The sequence below is a fragment of the Myotis myotis genome, unplaced genomic scaffold, assembly GCF_014108235.1.
Source record: "Myotis myotis isolate mMyoMyo1 unplaced genomic scaffold, mMyoMyo1.p scaffold_m19_p_5, whole genome shotgun sequence".
Taxonomy (NCBI): Eukaryota; Metazoa; Chordata; class Mammalia; order Chiroptera; family Vespertilionidae; genus Myotis; species Myotis myotis.
Genome location: NW_023416357.1, coordinates 83837330 through 83857901, shown reverse-complemented (window position 1 = coordinate 83857901; position 20572 = coordinate 83837330). Strand labels below are relative to the sequence as shown.

At 43.9% G+C, this 20572-nt stretch overlaps 1 protein-coding gene across 7 annotated transcripts in view; it reads right to left on the bottom strand.

Annotated features, from left to right (window-relative positions):
• GTF2I (general transcription factor IIi) overlaps positions 1 to 15098 on the bottom strand; it is a 129205-nt gene extending 114107 nt beyond the window's left edge. For 3 of the 7 annotated variants that reach the window (XM_036308742.1, XM_036308743.1, XM_036308746.1), the window contains exon 1: positions 14920 to 15098. The gene's annotated coding sequence lies outside the window, so the exon portion shown is untranslated. Of the gene's footprint in view, positions 1 to 13424; positions 13795 to 14919 lie in introns of those variants that run through there. The other 4 variants (XM_036308745.1, XM_036308744.1, XM_036308747.1 and 1 more) reach the window with 3 other exon arrangements.
• Positions 15099 to 20572: the final 5474 nt, after the last annotated feature.

Genomic DNA, 20572 nt, shown 5'->3' with positions numbered 1-20572 from the left:
CTCGGGTTCCTTTCTGGCCGCTTGCCACTTCGAGCACTACTACATCCCTCGGGGGATGTTGGGCAGAAAGTGGCAGTCCGACATCCCCAAGGGGTCCCGGATTGCAAGAGGGCGTAGGCCAGGCTGAGGGACCCCACCAGTGCATGAATCCGTGCACGGGCCTCTAGTACAGTATTTAAAAACAGAATATAGCCCTAGCCAGTTTGGCTCTGTGGACCAAAGGGTCCCGGGTTTGATTCCTGTCAAGGGCACATACCTCAGTTGTAGGCTCCTCCCCGGCCTGGGCCCTGGTTGGGGAGTGTGCAGGAGGCAACCAATAGATGTGTTTCTCTCACACCAATATTTCTCTCTGTCTTTCCCTCTCTTTTCCAATCTAAAAAACCAATGGAAAAACATCCTTAGGTAAGGATTAAAACAGAAAACAATAACAGAATATAATGTGTCATTTATATTAACATATAATGTGTTAATTATATGTTAACATACATATTTAACATATACACTTCAGCAAACAGGAAAAATAGAGCCATATAGCCCATTTTAGTTCATTTAACTTTCATTCACTTTTAGAAATTATATATAACGAGAGGCTCAGTGCACGAAATTCATGCATGGGGGCGGGGGGGTGTCCCTCAGCCCCGGCCTGCACCCTCTCACAATCCGGGACACCTTGGGGGATGTCAGGCCTAAACTGGCAGTCTGACATCCCTCTTGCAATCAAGGACACTGCAGTGACCATACGTTTCATACAGGTAAAGGCATCTTGCTGTTGTATAGGCAGCTACATTTTTTTGCCCTAATTATAAAAATATAGTACATAACATGATCCTTCTGAGGCAGTAGAACCATTTCCCCCATCTTATGGGTGGAAAAACTGAAGCAGAGAGAAGTTAAGTAATTGGCTTTGTCACACAGTTGTGTCAGAATCAGGGCTGACCACAAAATGTGCAAGCCAGAGTGCATGCCTGTCATCACTGCATCATCCTGTTTTTTCAGTGTTAGAGTAGCCTTGCCAGGTTTTAAGTTTTAAATCTACCAGGAAGAGACTGTTTCCAATATATACGGTAGGGTCCCTAGGCCTGGCCAGTGATCAGGGCCATCTGTGGGGCAACAGGCAGGCGAAGCAACCAGGGGGCCCCCACTGGCACCCACATTGGCTGGCAGCCTGGCGCTGCCCTGGCCGGCCCCACCCCCCAATCATCACCGCCAGTTGCCTCCCTCTGCGGGAGGTGACCAGCAGGGCGCTCACCAGCCCGCCCTGGCCCACGACCCCTCCCCGATCGCCACCGCCAGTCACCTCCCTCTCAGGGGGCACACGCTCAACGCAGGAGCTGCCCCAGGGTCAGCTCCTGCATTGAGCGTCTGCCCCCTGGTGGTCAGTGCATGTCATAGCAACTGGTTGTTCCACTGGTTGTTCTGCCATCCAATCAATTTGCATATTAGGGTTTTATTATATAGGATGGCAAGTACTTAAAAATAAAATTAGAAATCCCTAAGACAAAACTGATCAAGACTGATTTTTGTTTCATTTTGTTTGTTAAGCCTCACCAGAGGATACCTTCTCTATTGATTTTTAGAGAGTGGAAGGGAGGGAGGAGGTAGGAAGACAGAGACAGAAACATCAACATGAGAGAGACACATCAATTGGTTGCCTCCCCAATGTGCCCCAACCAGGTATGTGCCTTTGACCAGAAATCGAACCCTTGACCCTACAGTCTGAAGGCCAATGCTCTAACCACTGAGAAAATCAGCCAGGGCAAGATTCTTCTTCTTCTTTTTTTTTTTTTTTTTTTTTTGATTTCAGAGATGAAGGGAGAGAGAAAGAGTGAGACAGAAGCACCAATGATGAGAGAGAATCATCAATCAGCTCCCTCCTGCATACCCCACACTGGGGATCGAGCCTGCTACCCAGGCATGCGCCCTGACTGGGAATCAAACCCTGACTTCCTGGTTTAAGATCAATGTTCAACCACTGAGCCATGCCGGCAGAGCAAGATTGATTTTTGAAGTCAAGAATTCTAAGTTTTTATAGCAGACTATGCTTACATTTATTTTAAGATACTAAATTCTGAAATTCTATCTGCTGAAATAAAGCTGGTAATTATATCAATAAAAAACAAATGTTCCCTCAAAAAGAAACAAAATATACTTAAAAGGTTAAGATTTGAAAGTATTAATACTTAAAAATTTATTCCCTTCTCCACTCAATTTCCAAAAATTTTGAAAGAGCTAACAGCAATAGATTTCTAAAAAATGTAAGCCTGGTGAAAGGAAGAATGACAAAATAAATGAGGCCAGGGAAAGAGGATTTGCCCAATTTGAGGATCACATGTTCAATTCTGAGTTTCACAGTAGCCAAAACAATGTCCTTGAAAGACAAATAAAAAAAACCTTATCAGCTATTCAGGAACACCCACACTTTTCTTGGCATTACAGTTTAAGAGAAAATCTTTGTGCCGAAACCGGTTTGGCTCAGTGGATGGAGCCTCGGCCTGCGGACTGAAAGGTCCCAGGTTCGATTCCGGTCAAGGGCATGTGCCTGGGTTGCGGGCACATCCCCAGTGGGAGATGTGCAGGAGGCAGCTGATCGATGTTTCTCTCTCGTCGATGTTTCTAACTCTCTATCTCTCTCCCTTCCTCTCTGTAAAAAATCAATAAAATATATTTAAAAAAAAAAAAAGAGAAAATCTTTGCAATGCAAATATGCAAATTTTTGTAAATTATACATTTAAATTGTCAATCCGGATTTTAAAAAGCAGTAGCTTGTCCTCCCAATAGACAAAGAATGTGTCCATTTGACCTTACTCCAAGTTTAAAAATCATTTGGTATTAGAAAAGCTGGATCACTTGTTCTTTTTCTAACTGTATGAATTGGAAGCAGAAATGAAAATCAAGTAATTATGGTTTAGAAGTCCATCTTTATTTTTTCAAATGTACTGTTCCCAGAAGGCAGGCAACAGAGCAAAGCTATTATGAACACCAATTTTGGAATCAGGCCAAAGTTCTGAATTCAAGTTCTATCTGCAATACGAGATATGGCTGACCTTGGAATTTGTTTTTTGTTTTTTTATTGTTTCTATTGATTTTAGGGAAAGAGGAAGTGGAGAGAGAGAGAGAGAGAGAGAGAGAGAGAGAGAGAGAATCAATTGGCTGCTCCCATACACACTCCTACTGGGAACCCAAAACCTAGATATGTGCCCTGGCTGGGAATCAACTGGCAATCTTTCGGTGCATGGGATGATACTCCAACTGAGCTGCATGGGTCAGGGCTCACCTTGGGATTCTTTTTTCTTTTTTTTAAATATATATTATTGATTTTTTTACAGAGAGGAAGGGAGAGAGATAGAGAGTCAGAAACATCAATCAGCTGCCTCCTGCACATCTCCCACTGGGGATATGCCCACAACCAAGGTACATGCCCTTGACCGGAATAGAACCCGGGACCTTTCAGTCCGCAGGCCTACGCTCTATCCACTGAGCCAAACCAGTTTCGGCACCTTGGGATTCTTTAATCCTAAATTTACCAGTCTAGAAAAAGACAGTAATATGTATACTTACCTCACAAGGTTGTTATCAGAATGTATTTATTTACCTTTTTATTGGGGGGGGTGGGAGGTAGCGATACAATAAAGACAACTTTATTATAAACTGGGCGTTAGGCCCAGCCGGCATGGCTCAGTGGTGAACCAAGAGGTCACGGCTTGATTCCCAGTTAGGGCACATGCCCAGGTTGCAGGCTCAGTCCCCAGTGTGGTGCGTCAAGGAGGCAGCCAATCAATGATTCTCTCTCATCATTGATGTTTCCATCTCTCTCTCCCTCTCCTTCCTCTCTGAAATCAATAAAAATATATTTTTTTTTAAATATATTTTATTGATTTTTTACAGAGAGGAAGGGAGAGAGATAGAGAGTTAGAAACATCGATGAGAGAGAAACATCGATCAGCTGCCTCCTGCACATCTCCCACTGGGGATATGCCCGCAACCCAGGTACATGCCCTTGACCGGAATCGAACCTGGGACCTTTCAGTCCGCAGGCCGACGCTCTATCCACTGAGCCAAACCGGTTTCGGCGAAATCAATAAAAATATATTTTAACAAAAAATTAAACTGGGTACTAGAAGACATTAGGATATTATTAATTTTGTTAGTTGTGATAACATTCTTGTGAATATATTAAAAATGTGTTTATTTTTGCCGAAACCGGTTTGGCTCAGTGGATGGAGCGTCGGCTTGCGGACTGGGGGGTCCCGGGTTCGATTCCGGTCAAGGGCATGTGCCTGGGTTGTGGGCACATCCCCGGTTGGAGATGTGCAGGAGGCAGCTGATCGATGTCTCTCTCATCGATGTTTCTAGCTCCCTGTCTCTCTCCCTTCCTCTCTGTAAAAAATCAATAAAATATATTTTTTTAAAAAAATGTGTTTATTTTTTGGAGATGTACACTGACATGATTAGGAGTAGATATTCAGAATGTATTTAGTGCTGAGTAGTTCACACAAGCATTCAGTAAATTTTTAAAATTCAGTAAGCATTTAAAATTTAACTAAAATGGCTATTTTAAGAACACATTTATATTTATCTATTGATTTACATATAAACTCTCAAAATCCAAGTTTAATAAAATGAAAATTTCCCAACTAACTGCTTTAATTATCACTACTAAATAAAATAACTTATTTTCTGATGGGGCAGGAAAATTAATCAGTAAAATGTTAAAATAAATCAGTGAGGTTTTTTCATATTTATTTTTACTTATTTATTTTTCACAACTTTATTGAGATATAGTTGACACAATGTTGTATAAGTTTAAGGTATACAATAAATCACTGCTTTGAAATAAAGTACGTACACCTTTTAAAGAATGCATATGCAACCATGAAAATTTACTTACATCTAATATACTCGAGATTATGTTTTAAAATTTAAGTTAAAGTCACCTTACTCCAAATATCTAAACAAGTTAACTAGACTGAATATATAAACTAAACTAGTCTTTATCCTGAAGCTCTCAACAAAAAAATATTATATAATTTGTTCAAGAAACAGATTGTGTTCTGGGGCCTCACAGAATACCTATCCCAAAGGCCCTCAATATGTTAGGTAAATGGATAAATGAATACTGTTTCAAATGTAAAAAAGGATCCCTTCTTTTTCAAAGCTTAAAATAAAGAAGATGAATAGTGAACAATAGCTCAACCACTCATTTTGCTATTTTTTTCTGCAGATAAGGCTACAAATGAAGGATAAAATTATGAAATAAATTCAAAAAGTGAGTATTTAGTTGGGTAAAGTAACTAACTACCTCACTGTTTTACAACATACGCTTATACACTTCTCTAAAAGCTACAAACAATTCACCTGACAAAAATACCTACTCAGAAATTAATTAACTTACTATAAAAATACTAAGGCCCATGTATGCAAATACAATAAAAACACACAGTAATTCTCAAAAGTATGGAACTTATACAATCAGAAATCTTCATAGGCTGTCTAACCAGAATTCATTTTTTTAAAATATATTTTTATTGATTTCAGAAAGGACGGGAGAGGGAGAGATAGAAACATCGATAAGAGAAAAATCATAGATCTGCTGTCTAGTGCATGCCCCTCCCTCACTGAGGATCGAGCCTGCAACCCCAGCATGTACCCCGACCAGTAATAGAACCATGGTTCATAGGTCCACGTTCATCCACTGAGCCATACCAGGTGGGCATAATCACGACTCATCTTAACCAACTCTTCACTACTCTCCACTTCTACAATTATAATATAATCTTATACAGTAGTTTTTTTCAAACATTATTTCCTGCCCTGGCCAGTGTGGCTCAATTGATTGGCCATCGTCCCATGCACTGAAAGGTTGCCAGTTCAATTATCGGTCAGGGCACAAGCCTGAGTTTCAGGCTCCATCCCTAGTAGGGAGCTTGCAGGAGGCAACAATTGATGTTCCACTCTCATATTGCTGTTTCTCTCTTCCTCTCCCTCTCTCTCTAAATCAATTCTTAGAATCTTTTAAAAAATAATTATTTCCTTTGCCATACAATAAAAACAAAAACTTCAAAAACCCAAAAATCATAATGAGGATTAAAAAGGAAATTCAGACACATCCTACAACATGCACATTATGCTAAGTGAAATAAATGTCAAGATTCTTTATACTACTGAGAGATTTCTCCAGATCCATCCAAATTCATCTGCCCTAAGAAAAGCATTAAAAAGGAAAAAAACAATAATGCAGCAATTCCACTTCTAAGTATATACACAAAAAATTTGAAAGCATGGATTCAAAATACACGTGTTCACCAATGTTCATAACTGCAATATTCACAACAGCCAAAAAGTAGAAACAACTTAAATGTCCTCAACTGATGAATGGGTAAATAAAATGTGGTATATCATAAAAAGGAACCTTATCTATATATATAAAAGCCTAAGCAATCGTTACAACCTGACGACCAGCTGGTAGCTATGACGTGCATTGACCACCAGGGGGCAGATGCTCAATGCAGGAGCTGACCCCTGGTGGTCAGTGCGCTCCCACAGCCAACCTCCCATGGTCCCTCCCCCACCAGCCTGCCTGCCCCAACTGGCTGAGGGACCATGCACAAATTCATGCACCGGGCCTCCAGTTCAGTTATAAAAAAGAATGAAGTTCCAATACATGCTATGATACAGATGAACCTTGAAAATAATATACTAAGTCAGCGGTTCTCAACCTGTGGGTCGAGACCCCTTTGGCAGTCAAACGACCCTTTCACAGGGGTCACCTAAGACCATCCTGCATATCCTATATTTACATTACGATTCATAACAGTAGCAACATTACAGTTATGAAGTAGCAACGAAAATAATTTTATGGTTGGGTCACAACATAAGGTACTGTATTTAAAGGGCCAGAAGGTTGAGAACCACTGTAAGTGAAATAAGCCAAACACAAAATGACAAATACTGTACGATTCTTCTTATATGAAATATCTAACATAGGCAAATTCTGGGACAGAAAATAGATTAGAGGTTACCAGGGACTAGGGAGAGGGAAGAATGAAGAGTTATTGCTTAATGGGTACAGAGTTTTTATTTGGAGTGATGAAATTTTAGAAGTAGTTGTGATGGTTTTGACACTGTGAATGTAATTAACGCCAGTGAGTTAAAAATGTTTAAAAATACCTAAAATGACATATCAGAAAGAAAAAGAATGAAAAGAAAAAACGGAACTAATAAATCTCCTTTTACCCCTTTAGCCCATTTTAAACAAATTCCAACTCTACAATTACAACTGATTAATTGAATTTCTTATGTTCTTTCAGTTAGTAACAATGAATAAGCTTAAGCTCAAATAAATGTATACACCTTTTAAAGAAAATGCTATGAATGAGCTTTAATAGATTGCTGTTAATAAAATTCTTCAAATTATCTTTCAAATAAATTGCTTCTAATGCATATCTGAAAAGTGAAATACCATTCGCAAAGTATTCTCAAACTTATTCTTCAATAAAATGCTTTCCCCAGACCTACATAAAAATTACTTGATTGGCATCTGCTGAACCCAAAGGTTAAGACAATTTCATGCTAATTGTAACCACAATCGTTTAGAAAGAGATTGCAATATTTAAAAACTCATGTTTTCAATGAAGAGTAAAACAATAGAATTGAATTAGGTAGAATGCAATGCAAATAGTTAGTCACCAGTAATAAGAGAAAAGGTTGTGGTTAGTGATTTTTCAGTGTTTTACTTACATCATCAATCTATGCATTATCAAAAATGATAGAGCATAATTGTCCATTAATCCCATCCCTCCTGCCTAATTTGAGATTACTTTCCCCATTAAGAAATCCAGCCCAGCCGAAACCCGTTTGGCTCAGTGGATAGAGCGTCGGCCTGCGGACTGAAGGGTCCCGGGTTCGATTCCGGTCAAGGGCATGTACCTGGGTTGCAGGCATATCCCCAGTAGGAGATGTGCAGGAGGCAGCTGATCGATGTTTCTCTCTCATCGATGTTTCTAACTCTCTATCTCTCTCCCTTCCTCTCTGTAAAAAATCAATAAAATATAAAAAAAAAAAAAAAAGGAAAGAAAGAAATCCAGCCCAGCTGATTACACTGAGCAAGGTTCAATTCCCGTTCAGGGCACATGCCCAAGTTTCAGGCTCTGCCTGCAGTGAGGGGCAGTGCAGAAGGCAGCCGATCAATGATTCTCTCTCATCACTGATGCTTCTCTCTCTCCCTCTCCATTCCTCACTTTGAAATCAATAAAAGCAGCCCGGCCCACGTGGCTCAGTGGTTGAGCGTCGACCAATGAACCAGGAGATCACAGTTTGATTCCTGGTCAGGGTACATGCCTAGGTTGCAGGCTTGATCCTCAGTGTGGGGCGTGCAGGAGGCAGCCAATCAATGATTCTCTCTTCTCATTGTTGTTTCTATCTTTCTCTCCCTCTCCTTCCGTCTCTGAAATCAATAAAAATGTACTTAAAAAAAAAAATCAGCCAGGGCTGGTTTGGCTCAATGGATAGAGCATCGGTCTGAGGACTGAAGAGTCCCAGGTTCGATTCCGGCCAAGGGCACATGCCTGGGTTGCAGGCTCAATCCCCGGTGGGGGGTGTGCAGGAGGCAGCCAATCAATGATTCTCTCTCATCATTGATGTTTCTGTCTCTCTCTCCCTTTCCCTTCCTCTCTAAAATCAATAAAATATATTTCATAAAAAAAAATCAATAAAAGCATATTAATAAAAAAAAAAGAGCCCGGCCCATGTCACTCAGTGCTTGAGCACTGACCTATGAGCCAGAAGGTCACAGTTTGATTCCCGGTCAGGGCACATGCTTGGGTTGCAGGCTTGATCCCCAGTGTGCAGGAGGCAGCGAGTCAGTGATTCTCTCTCATCATTGATGCTTCTCTCTCTCCCCTCTCCCTTCTTCTCTGAAATCAATAAAAATATATTTAAAATATATTTTTTAAAGAAATCTATTATAATTTTAAAAAACAAAATCTTTCTCAACAAGACTTGTGCCCCAATAAGTGGAGGGGGTACAACAGGGGGACAGGAAGATGTTAATCAAAGAACATACATGCATATATGTATAACCCATGGACACAGACAATAGTATGGGGAAGGCCTGGGGTGGGGGTTGGGTGGAGGGGAGCAAAAAGGGAGAAAATGGGAGACATCTGTAATATTGTCAACAATTAAAACAAACAAAATAGTAAACCAAATTCTTGGATGTGCAAGCGGCTGGGGGAAGTAGGGCAGGAGCCCGGAGCTTCCCAGCCTCATCCTGGCCCAACCTATCTCAGTGCCATGCTCAGGCCCTATGACCCCCACCTATTCTGGGTTCCCAGACTTTATACTCAAAGGTGTAGATGGGATGCTTTAGACATCCCTGGAAGGAGATAAATGCCTGTGCCGTGAATAAATTAATAATTGAACGAGAGTGGGGGAAAAGCCAAAATTATTAGGTTTCTAATTTTATTCTGTACTTAAATATCCTTGACTCTTTTTTAAACTGGACACTTTATTTCTTAAACTCTTAATTTTCTAATCATGGCTAATAAAAATTCTTAACTCTCAGTTTTCCAACCCAAACTACAGTAAACAGCTCAAATTATTTTTGATTTTTTTAGAGATATATTTTTAAAGTAATGAAAAGCAAATATCTACAATAAATTTTCCTCACTTAAAACTTTAACTTGCTGTTCGGCAGGTGTGGCTCAGTGCTTGAGTATCGACCCATGAACCAAGAGTTCATCAGTTAAATTCCTGATCAGGGCTCGATACCCAGTAGGGAGCATGCAGGAGGCAGATCGATGTCTCTCATTGATGTTTCTATCTCTCCCTTCCTCTCTCTCAAAAATAAAAATAAATAAATACCAAAAAAATAACTTAATTTGCTATTGTGACTAGTTCTCAAGCATCAACACCACCAGGAAACCGGGTAGAAATGCTAATAACAGGCCCCACCCGAGACCTGCAGAATCAAAAGGAGGGGCCTAGCAACTGGCCCTCCGGAGGATGCTGATGCTTACAGGAGTTTGAAACCACTGGCTTCGAGGTTAAGATTCCGGCTGCCTAGATTCAAATCTTGGAATCAAGAGTTACTTGACTGGATAATCAAGAGTAAATTACCCAGCTTCTCTTTGCTTGTTCCTCATCTATAGAATGAAATTATGGGGTTGTTCTGAAGAGTAAATAAGAAAATATACAGTAAGAGCTTAAGAGCAGCCCTGACTGGTTTGGCTCAGTGGCTAGAGCATCAGCCTGCGAACTGAAGGGTCCCAGGTTCGATTCCGGTCAAGGGCATGTACCTTGGTTGCGGGCACATCCCCATTAGGGAGTGTGCGGGAGGCAGCTGATCCATGTTTCTCTCTCATCAATGTTTCTAACTCTCTATCCTTCTCCCTTTCTCTCTGTAAAAAATCAATAAAATATATTTAAAAAAAAAAAAAAAGCTTAAGAGCAATTCCAGGCACATAAAAAAAATATTCAAATGTTAGCTGTAGTCAAAGCACCTTGACAGTTGTAGACTGGAAGGGGAAGAAAGGCAGAAAAGCCTAATCCTTACCCATCTAGGAGTTTAATACCTAGTGACTAGGCCAGACACACGTAAACAGAAACAAACACACTCCTAGAGGAAATAAAGATGCCCTCCTTGGCGCGGCAATCAAGTTGACTGGGATACTGTAAGAACAGCAAATTCTGACCGAACAATACAGGCTTTAAGCGAGAAGAGCCCGAAGAAAAGAAAAAAATCATTCCAGCCTACGAGATCCCAGAGGCAGGCCAAAGGAAAGCACAGGCAGCAGACTACAGTGGCTAAAGAATGGACAAAACAAAAACATGTACAGTAGTCCCCCCCTTAGCCACAGGAGGTATGTTCCAAGACCACCAGTGGATGCCTGAAACCACAGATAGTAGCAAACCCTGCACATACCATGTTGTTTTCTATACAGACATACCTTCCTGCTGAATCAGCTCCTGCACCTCTCCGGGAGATGTGGCAGCAGCTTCTTCAACAGCAGGCGCAGCCCCTGCAGGAGCTCCTACATTTCTCAGCCCAAACCTATTCCTGAACCTGTGCAACCAGCCCTTACTTGCAGTAAATGGCTTGGTGTCCCTCCTCTCAGAGGATCCCTCGCTCAAGTCTTCGTACAGGCTCAGTGCCTTCTGGCGCAGCATGCTGCCATCCACTGGAACACATTTTCTGTTCATGTCTTCCACCCACAAACTTAATGCCTTTTCCATCTTAACTAAGCCCTTGTCACGCACGGTGGCCGTAACTTTTGCAGTCTGAGGTGCAACCGCAAAGCTAGCACGGATTTCTTTTTCCTTCTTCACAATTTCACGGATAGAAGATTCGTTCTTACTGTAGATCTTAGCCACCTCGGCATAGGATTTTTTTTCTTTCCTTATCAAGTCAAGAATTTTCACCTTTTCGCTTAAAGGGAGCACTTGGCGGCTTCTTTTTGGCATCTCTGAATTGCCAGCATCACTACTCTTGCGCCTCGGGGCCATTAAGGAAAGCAGGTGTTACTCGAACACCAGCACTGCAGTATCAAAACCGAGATGGCAACAAAGTGACTATGGGCTGGTAGCTTACACGGCGTGGATACTCTGGACAAAGGAATGATTCACATCCAGGGCGGGACAGAACAGGACCTCATCATGTTACTCCAAACGGCGCGAGAAATTTAAAACTTATGAATTTTTTATTTCTGGGAATTTTCCACCCAATAGTTTCTGACCTCAAACTGGAACCGCGGGAAGTGAAACCGTGGATAAGGGGGCGGGGCCTACTTGTGGTAGAAAATTAAATCAGTCATCCCAAATCATAGGCTTTAGAGCAGTGGTTCTCAACCTTCCTAATGCCGCGACCCTTTTAAAAATATATATATTTTATTGATTTTCTACAGAGAGGAAGGGAGAGGGACAGAGAGCTAGAAACATCGATCAGCTGCCTCCTGCACACCCCCCACTGGGGACGTGCCCTTGACCGGAATCAAACCGGACCCCTCAGTCCACAGGCCACGCACTATCCACGGAACCAAACTGGTTAGAGCCCCGCGACCCTTTAATCCAGTTCCTCATGTTGTGGTGACACCCAACCATAACATTTTCGTTGCTACTTCATAACTGTAATTTTGCTACTGTGATGAATCGTAATGTAAATATCTGATATGCAGGATGTATTTTCATTGTTACAAATTGAACATAATTAAAGCACAGTGGTTAATCATAAAAACAATATGTAACAATATATGTTTTCCGATGGTCTTAGGCGACCCCTGTGAAAGGGTCGTTCGACCCCCAAAGGCGTCGCGACCCACAGGTTGAGAACCGCTGCTTTAGAGGGAGAGAGGGAGGGGAAGCCCTGCCTCCTCCGGGCACTCCAACGCACATTCTGACTTGCAAACTCCCCCTTTTGTTTCCTCAGCACCCAGAGACTGCTCTTAGGCACTGTGGGCCACCAAGCCATCGTCTGCAGCGAAGTTGAATGCAGAGAAGAGAGGTTGACTAGTCGGCAGGGGGTCCCGCATTCGCAGGAGCGAGCACGGCTTGCACAGGACCCAACATCTGAACACGCTCCGCCGCAAATCAGCGCAAAACCCTAACACTTAAAAAAAAAATCTCGCTTTACTAAAGGAAAAACTTGCATAAGCAAAAGTGGAAGGGGGAGGGAAGGGAAAGAAAGGCAGTTTTTTGTCCTCTTCCTCCCCTGAAACCCGTCTGGGTGCCGGCCCAATCCTGACGGCTTATTTTCGCGGCCTGGAGGCAGAGGTTTTCCTTCCGGTCATTGTGTTTATTTCCACCACAAAAACCGGCCCCGCGGGCCTGGCGCGCCCGCCGGGCCGGGACAAAGCCCACTCCCTGTTCCACCTGAGGGAAGGGAGGGAAGGCAGGGAAGGACCGGGACGCAGACGAGGAGGGGCGGCGCTCCCCAGCCCGCCCGCCCGCCGGCCGAAGTTACCGAGCAGCGTGGCGCCGACCCCGCCCCCGCCGCCCGCGGGCCAATCCGGCGAGTCTGCTGCCCAGGCGCACCAGCCCCGGAGACACCAAGCTGAGCGCGATCCCACCGTTCGGGCCTGGCACCGCGCGCGCTCCCGCAACGCCCGAGCCGGCCAATCAGCGTCCGGGCATGCGCAGCCGCAGGCTCGCTCGCGCGCGGGCCTCACGCGTGAGACCACCCCCCCTCTCGCGGCGCCAGCGCGCGCGCCCCTCCCCCATGAGCACCCAGGCGCGCGCGTGCAACTGTCGTCCCCCGCGACCGCGTCTGTTCCTGCCCCACCCCCAACGCCGGCGGCCCGGGGTACCCCAACACGGCCGCCCACGGTCCCCAGACTTCCGACCGTGCAGGCCCGGAGGGGTCGTCTCAAATAAAGGCTCGGCTCCAATGGCAACTGGGGCGAGGGGCAGGGGATGAAGCTACAGGGACTCACCCGAGTGCAGCCGCCTCCAGGCAGCGCCGGGGTAGGGGTGCCGAAGGGAAGCGAGAGTGGGTTGTGCGCGAGCTGCGGCCGCGGAGGAGCCGCCTCGGGGCGAGGCGAGCTGGTAGCGGGCAGGAGGTGAGAGGGCGAGGGGCCCGTGCGTCTCCGCCGAGCTTCTGTCACCGCCGCATGGCCGCCCAGCCGGGCCCCGCTCAGCGCCTAGATCCAATGCCAGGGACCGAGAGAGAGGCCGGGGTAACCGCAGCAGGCGGGCGGCCGCGGCTAGAGAACGCGTGCGGGGAAGCGGGGGGGCGATCGGTGGCCCCTTTTCTCTGCTCTCTGAGCTTCTCTCTCACCCTCCTCCTTTTTTTTTTTCTCCTTTTTTTTTTTTTTTTTTTGTTCCTCGAAGGCTTGCTGCGCTTGCGCACCCGCAATGCCGCCCAGCGGGAGTTGTAGTTTCTGACTCTTCCCCATTAAAGCGCTAGCGGGGGCGGTGGACTACGAGTCCCAGGAAGCATCGCGCCCGCGAACCCCGAGCCCGGGGGACGCCGAGAGCGCGACGCCCGGCCCTCTCCTGCAAGGACTGTCAATGGAGGCGCGGGGTGGTGGGATCGAGAACATGGCTGCACCTGGGGCCTGTGCGGCCGCCCGGTGGGGGAGGGGAGCTGGGGTGCAAGGGCGAAAATCGAGGCCGCGGGGGGCTCCAGCCTCCTCTCTGCGGAGCACCAGCCGGCTTCAGCCGCCGTGCGAAGCTCGCGCTTGCTCCTGCACCCCAGATTCCCGGAAAATTGCGAGACGGGAACACGGCGAAGGCCGGGGAGCCCCCGAGCGGCCCGCCGGCCTCCGTGCTCGCCAAGGGATTTCCTCCGCCCTGCACCGCCCGCGGGGACACAAAGAACTGAGTTTTGAGAGCGAGCCTCCGAGGAGACGGTGTGCCCGGACTTTGGAGGGGGAGGGGGGGGGACTCTTCGGTGCCCCCCAGAGGCTTTTCTCACGTGTCTACACTCGACATTTAGAAAGAAAAGTTGAGAAAAAGCCATGGGGCGGGAGCAGATATCCTGATTTGTAGCCAGGTTCGTTCTGTCAACCACTAAGGCTTTCGAGTCACATCCATCACCCCCCCCCCCCGCCTCCAGTTTTTTCTTTTGCTTCTCAACTTTCATCAGCTCATGAATTTCCAGAAGGCTGAGACATTACTGTACACTTAAAGTTTAAAAACTTTGAGGTTTCAGACGTGAATGCAAAGCGCAAAGTCGAGTGGTTTTGTGATTTCCCTCCCCATGGGGGATTCAAGCCACGCCGGCCATCCTTCCCCTCCCCCTCCTCCTCGGTAGGCGGCGACCACATCGTCTTTTCCAGCCTCTGTCGCTGGCAAGAAAACTTTCCAAACAGCCATTCTTTGGATGTACAGCAGTCCCCCTTATCCGCGGGAAACACCTTTCCAGACCCCCCCGATGGACGCCTAAAACCCCAGATCGTACCAAGCTCTTTTCCTGTGCATACATACCTTCCTCCTTAACCCACTGCACCTCTGCGGGAGATGTGGCAGCAGCTTCTTCAACAGCAGGCGCAGCCCCTGCAGGAGTTCCTACATTTCTCAGCCCAAACCTATTCCTGAACCTGTGCAACCAGCCCTTACTTGCAGTAAATGGCTTGGTGTCCCTCCTCTCAGAGGATCCCTCGCTCAAGTCTTCGTACAGGCTCAGTGCCTTCTGGCGCAGCACCGTGCTGTCAACCGGAGCGCATTTTCTGTTCATGTCTTCCACCCACACACTCAATGCCTTTTCCATCTTAACTAAGCCCTTGTCACGCACGGTGGCCGTAACTTTTGCTGTCTGAGGCGCCACCGCAAAGCTAGCACGGATTTCTTTTTCCTTCTTCACAATTTCACGGATAGAAGATTCGTTCTTACTGTAGATCTTAGCCACCTCGGCATAGGATTTTTTTTCTTTCCTTATCAAGTCAAGAATTTTCACCTTTTCGCTTAAAGGGAGCACTTGGCGGCTTCTCTTTGGCATCTCTGAATTGCCAGCATCACTACTCTTGCGCCTTGGGGCCATTATTAAGTATTAAAAAAAAAAAGAAAGAAAAGGTTACTTGAACACCAGCACTGAGATACCGAGACCGTCGATCTGATAAGGGAGACCGCTACAAAGTGACTCATGGGCCGGGAGCCTCTAGCGTGAAGACGCTAGACAAAGCATTAGAAAGTGAGTTGTTAGGCAAAAGTTCATTCAGTCACGATTACCCTTGTCATCATTAAAAACTTTGGGAGATAGTTCCCTGCTTCTGTGAGTTTGTTTAAGGCTTCAGAATGGAACTGTGCTCCTTCTTCATGAACGACTCCAACTTCTTTGATGTTGAAACAAGTTTCTGAAACTCTTAAATCCGAAGCAGTTTCTAACACTTTAGCTGGTTTTGAATTGCCTCTAGACGTAAACCTGGCCCTTTGGGGACAATGAACAGTACTGTATATAAAATGGTGTGTGGTTTAAATAGCAAGTGAAAGCCGAGCCTTTTTCTCAGTGTACTGATTGATGATGGGCATAACCCTCAAATTTATGTCCATAACAGTGATTTACAACCTTTTTCATCTCATGACATATATAAATTAATTACCAAAATTCTGCAGCACACCAAAAAAAAGCATACTTTTTTTTTTTTTTGGTTAATCTGACCAAAAAAATAGATATAATTTGATTCAGTCACACTGGGTGGCTATGATGGTGTTGGCTGTTGTCATTTTTTAATTTGACAATCTAAGGGAAAAGGTCCCTGGCTAAAGAGTCAGGTATTAACATGTTTTATAAATTGGCACACTAGTGTGACATAGGACACCAATTGAAAATTGCTAGTCTCTAGTCATTAAATATGCTTTTCAGTCTTCCCTAAGGCCTGGCTCACTATCTTGGCTGTTATTGGTATACTTGTTGCTATTTGTTAGCCAATTTCTACCTCACCTCATTGGTACAGATACTTTGTTAATTGTGATCATGTTATAAGCCACTTTGGATACCATCTCTCAGCACAGCCACTTGTTTTTTTCCACACAGGATTGAATTGATGTCTTTTGGGTTGAGCAACAAATGAAAAGGAAAATTATTGATTTGTGTTTAAGAATGGTATAGTATGGAATCCTCCTTTGTTTAAATCATATTCAACTTACTTTAGAATAGCGGTTCTCAACCCGTGGGTCGAGACCCCTTTGGGGGTCAAACAACCCTTTCACAGGGGTCGCCTAAGACCATCGGAAAACACATATATAATTACATATTGTTTTTGTGATTAATCACTATGCTTTAATTATGTTCAATTTGTAACAATGAAATTGGGGGTCACCACGACATGAGGAACTGTATTAAAGGGTTGCGGCATTAGGAAGGTTGAGAACCACTTAGAATAACATTCAACATAACAAGATATGTGTACCATGACTAAGATTGTAGGAAGAGCAAGTTCGCAGCACTTTATTCATTCTCACTTCAGTGCACAGATAACAACAGGTGGCAGAATCTTGCATGTTATTTATTTCAAATTATTCCAAATATTTCTGTTGTTTATGTTTATTGTTTATTTATTATATCTTTATTGATTTCAGAGAGGAAGGGAGAAAGAGAGATAGAAACATCAGTGATGAGAGAATCATTGATTGGCTACCTCCTGAATGCCCCCCACTGGGGGTTGAGCCCACAATCCTGGCATGTGCCCTCACTGAGAATCAAACTGTGACCTCCTAATTCATAGGTTGACATTCAACCACTGAGCCATGCCGGCTGGGCTCTGTTGCTTATGTTTAACCTAGTGTATGTAATCCTGCAGATAAGTGTCCATATAATATGACACTTCCATTCTATTGTATACTTGGGAATCAAAAGCCAAGTCAAACTAGTCTAGACCAGGCTAGAGATGAACTTAAATCAAATTTGAGCTCTCCCACCAATTCAAATTCATCTTCACGTAGACTCTGAACTTACAGTCTTGTTGACTGCTTTTAAAAAACAAGGGATTGGCCTGACCAGTTTGGCTCAGTGGAGAGAGCATCGGCCTGCGGACTCAAGGGTCCCAGGTTCGATTCCGGTCAAGGGCGTGTACCTTGGTTGCGGGCACATCCCCAGTAGGAGGTGTGCAGGAGGTGGCTGGTTGATGTTTCTCTCTCATCGATGTTTCTAACTCTCTATCCCTCTCCCTTCCTCTCTGTAAAAAATCAATAAAATATATTTTTTTAAAAAACAAGCAAACAAGGGATCTGTGCCCTGGTTGGATAGCTTAATTAGGATCCTTCCAATACACTAAAGTTTTGGGTTCAATCCCCAGTCAGGACACATATTGCCGGGGTCCAACCCCAGCAGGTCCAGGGGTCCCCAAAGGTGTGGACGGAGTCGGCGAAGAAGGAAGGACACGGAGACAGTCTTCAGTTGATCAGCAGCCTAGCCAGGATCTTCAGCCAGGATCTCCAGCCAAGTTCTGGTCTGGATCTCCAGAGAGGTTCTGGTTAGGATCTCCAGTCAGGTTCTGTATCCATGTTGTCTTGCTAGGTTCTCCAGCCAGGTTCTCCAGCCAGGTTCTGTAGCCAAGTTCCCTCGCTAGGTTCTCCAGCCAGGTTCTGTCCAGGTTCTCCAGCCAGGCTCAGTTACCAGGTTCTAGTCAGGTTCTCTTGCCAATTTCTGTAGTCAGGTTCAGTCCAGGATCTTTTGCCATGTTCTCTCGCTAGGTTCTGTCTCTAGGTTCTGAGGCCAGTTTCTGTCCAGGAACTTTTGCCATGTTCTCTCCAGCGAAGTTCTTCTGTCTCTAGAGAACGTTCTGTGTAGGTTCTGTGCCTAGGTTCTGTCTCTCTTGGTTCTGTCTTCTTACATCTGTATTTATACCAGTTGATTCCAATCCTATCAATCTCTATTCCAAAGGTTAGGGCGTTTCTTATCTCCATTCCAGGGAGTAAAGATTATGTAGCTTAAGCATGATTATTCATAGTTAAAGTGATTAATTACCCACCTGGCACTTAGTTAAGAGGTTTTATTCCCTCCCTAACTTCAGGGGAAAATCCCTACCTGGGGAAACAACCTTTCTCAGAGACCTTGGTTAAAACACATAGTGCCAAGAAGGTGAGCAAACATATTAAGAACAGTATGCCATATATGCCAGGTCCCTTGAAACAGCAAGCAGGGACCGGCTCCCGGCAACATATAAGAAGCAACCAATGAATCCATGAATAAGTGGAACATTAAAATACCAACAGCATATTTCACAGACCTAGAACAAACTCTCCAAAAATTCACATGGAATTAAAAAAGACCCTGAATAGCAGCAACAATCCTGAGAAAGAAGAACAAAGTTGGAGCGATCACAATACCAGATATCAAACTATATTACAAAGCCACTATTCTCAAAACTGCCTGGTACTGGCACAAGAACAGACATAGACCAATGGAACAGAACAGAGAACCCAGAAATCAACCCAAGCCATTAGCTCAATATTTGACAAAGAAGGCAAGAACATACAATGGAGTCAAGACAGTCTCATCAAAAAATGGTATTGGGCCCTAACTGGTTTGGCTCAGTGGATAGAGCGTCGGCCTGCGGACTCAAGGGTCCCAGGTTCAATTCCGGTCAAGGGCATGTACCTTGGTTGCAGGCACATCCCCAGTGGGGAGTGTGCAGGAGGCAGCTGATCGGTGTTCTCTCATCGATGTTTCTAACTCTCTATCCCTCTCCCTTCCTCTCTGTAAAACATCAATAAAATATATTTTTAAAAAAATGGTATTGGGAAGATTGGACAGATGTATGCAAAAAAATGAAACTAGAACACCAACTTACACCATACACAAAAATAAACTCAAATTGGATAAAGGACTTAAATGTAAGACGGGAAACCATAAAAATCTTAGAAGAATCCATAGGCAACAAAATATCAGACATATGTTATAGAAATATCTTCACCTGTACAACTCCTAGGACAATGGAAACTAAGAAGAAAATAAATGAGACTACATCAAAATAAAAAGCTTCTGCATAGCAAAAGAAACCATCAACAAAACAACTGCATGGGAGAACATATTTACCAATGTTATCTCCAATAAGTATTTAATTTCAAAAATTTACAGGGAACTCATATAACTTAACAAAAGGAAGATAAACGATCCAATCAAAAAATGGCCAAAGGACCTAAATAGACACTTTTCGAAAGACGACATATAGAAGGCCAAAAGACATATGAAAACATGCTCAAAGTCACTAATTATCCACGAGATACAAATCAAAATGACAATGAGATACCATCTCACACCTGTCAGAATAGCTATCATCAACAGTACAGCAAATGACAAGTGCTGGAGAGGATGCAGAGAAAAAGGAACCCTCAAACACTGCTGGTGGGAATGCAGACTGGTGCAGCCACTATGGCAAACAGTATGGAGTTTCCTCAAAAAATTAAAAATAGAACTCTCATTTGACCCAGTGATCCCACTTCTAGGAATATATTCCAAGAAGCCAGAAACACCAATCAGAAAGGATATATGCACCCCTATGTTCATAGCAGCACAATTTATAATAGCTAAGATTTGCAAACAGCCTAAGTGCCCATCAGTAGAGTGGATTGAAAAACAGTGGTACATCTACACCAAGCATGTCAAACTCAAAGGCTAACATGGGCCAAATAAACAAGATTTAAGTTTATGTGAGCTGTAAAAAAACAAAAGCTTCAATTTTCATAGAAACGTAGGTTTATTTCTATAGAGACATGCTGAATACAAAGGGCCGAAATAAATGAGTAATTATTAACAAAATAATAGAACATTTTAATAAAAATTAATATTTTTTCTTGACCATTAACTTACCAGACACTGAATAACTGTACAAATTAATAAGCGTAATGCAAATAAACTTATTTTTCTTGTTCTCTGAAAGCGAAATATTTCCCATTGTGCACACTACACAGGTCAGTACAAGACTAATGACATGGCAATTGGCTGCTAAAATATTTGCTGCTAGTATTAGTGAAGAGAAGTAGTGTGCCTGTGCATAAGGCACGTAAGGAAAATGAATGCAACATGATTATAGTAATCAGTCATTAGCGAACATTGTAGTTCATTATTAATAACGAGTAGCCTGGTGCATGAATTCGTGTACATTGAAAGGAGATTAATTAGAAGAAATATTTTAATATC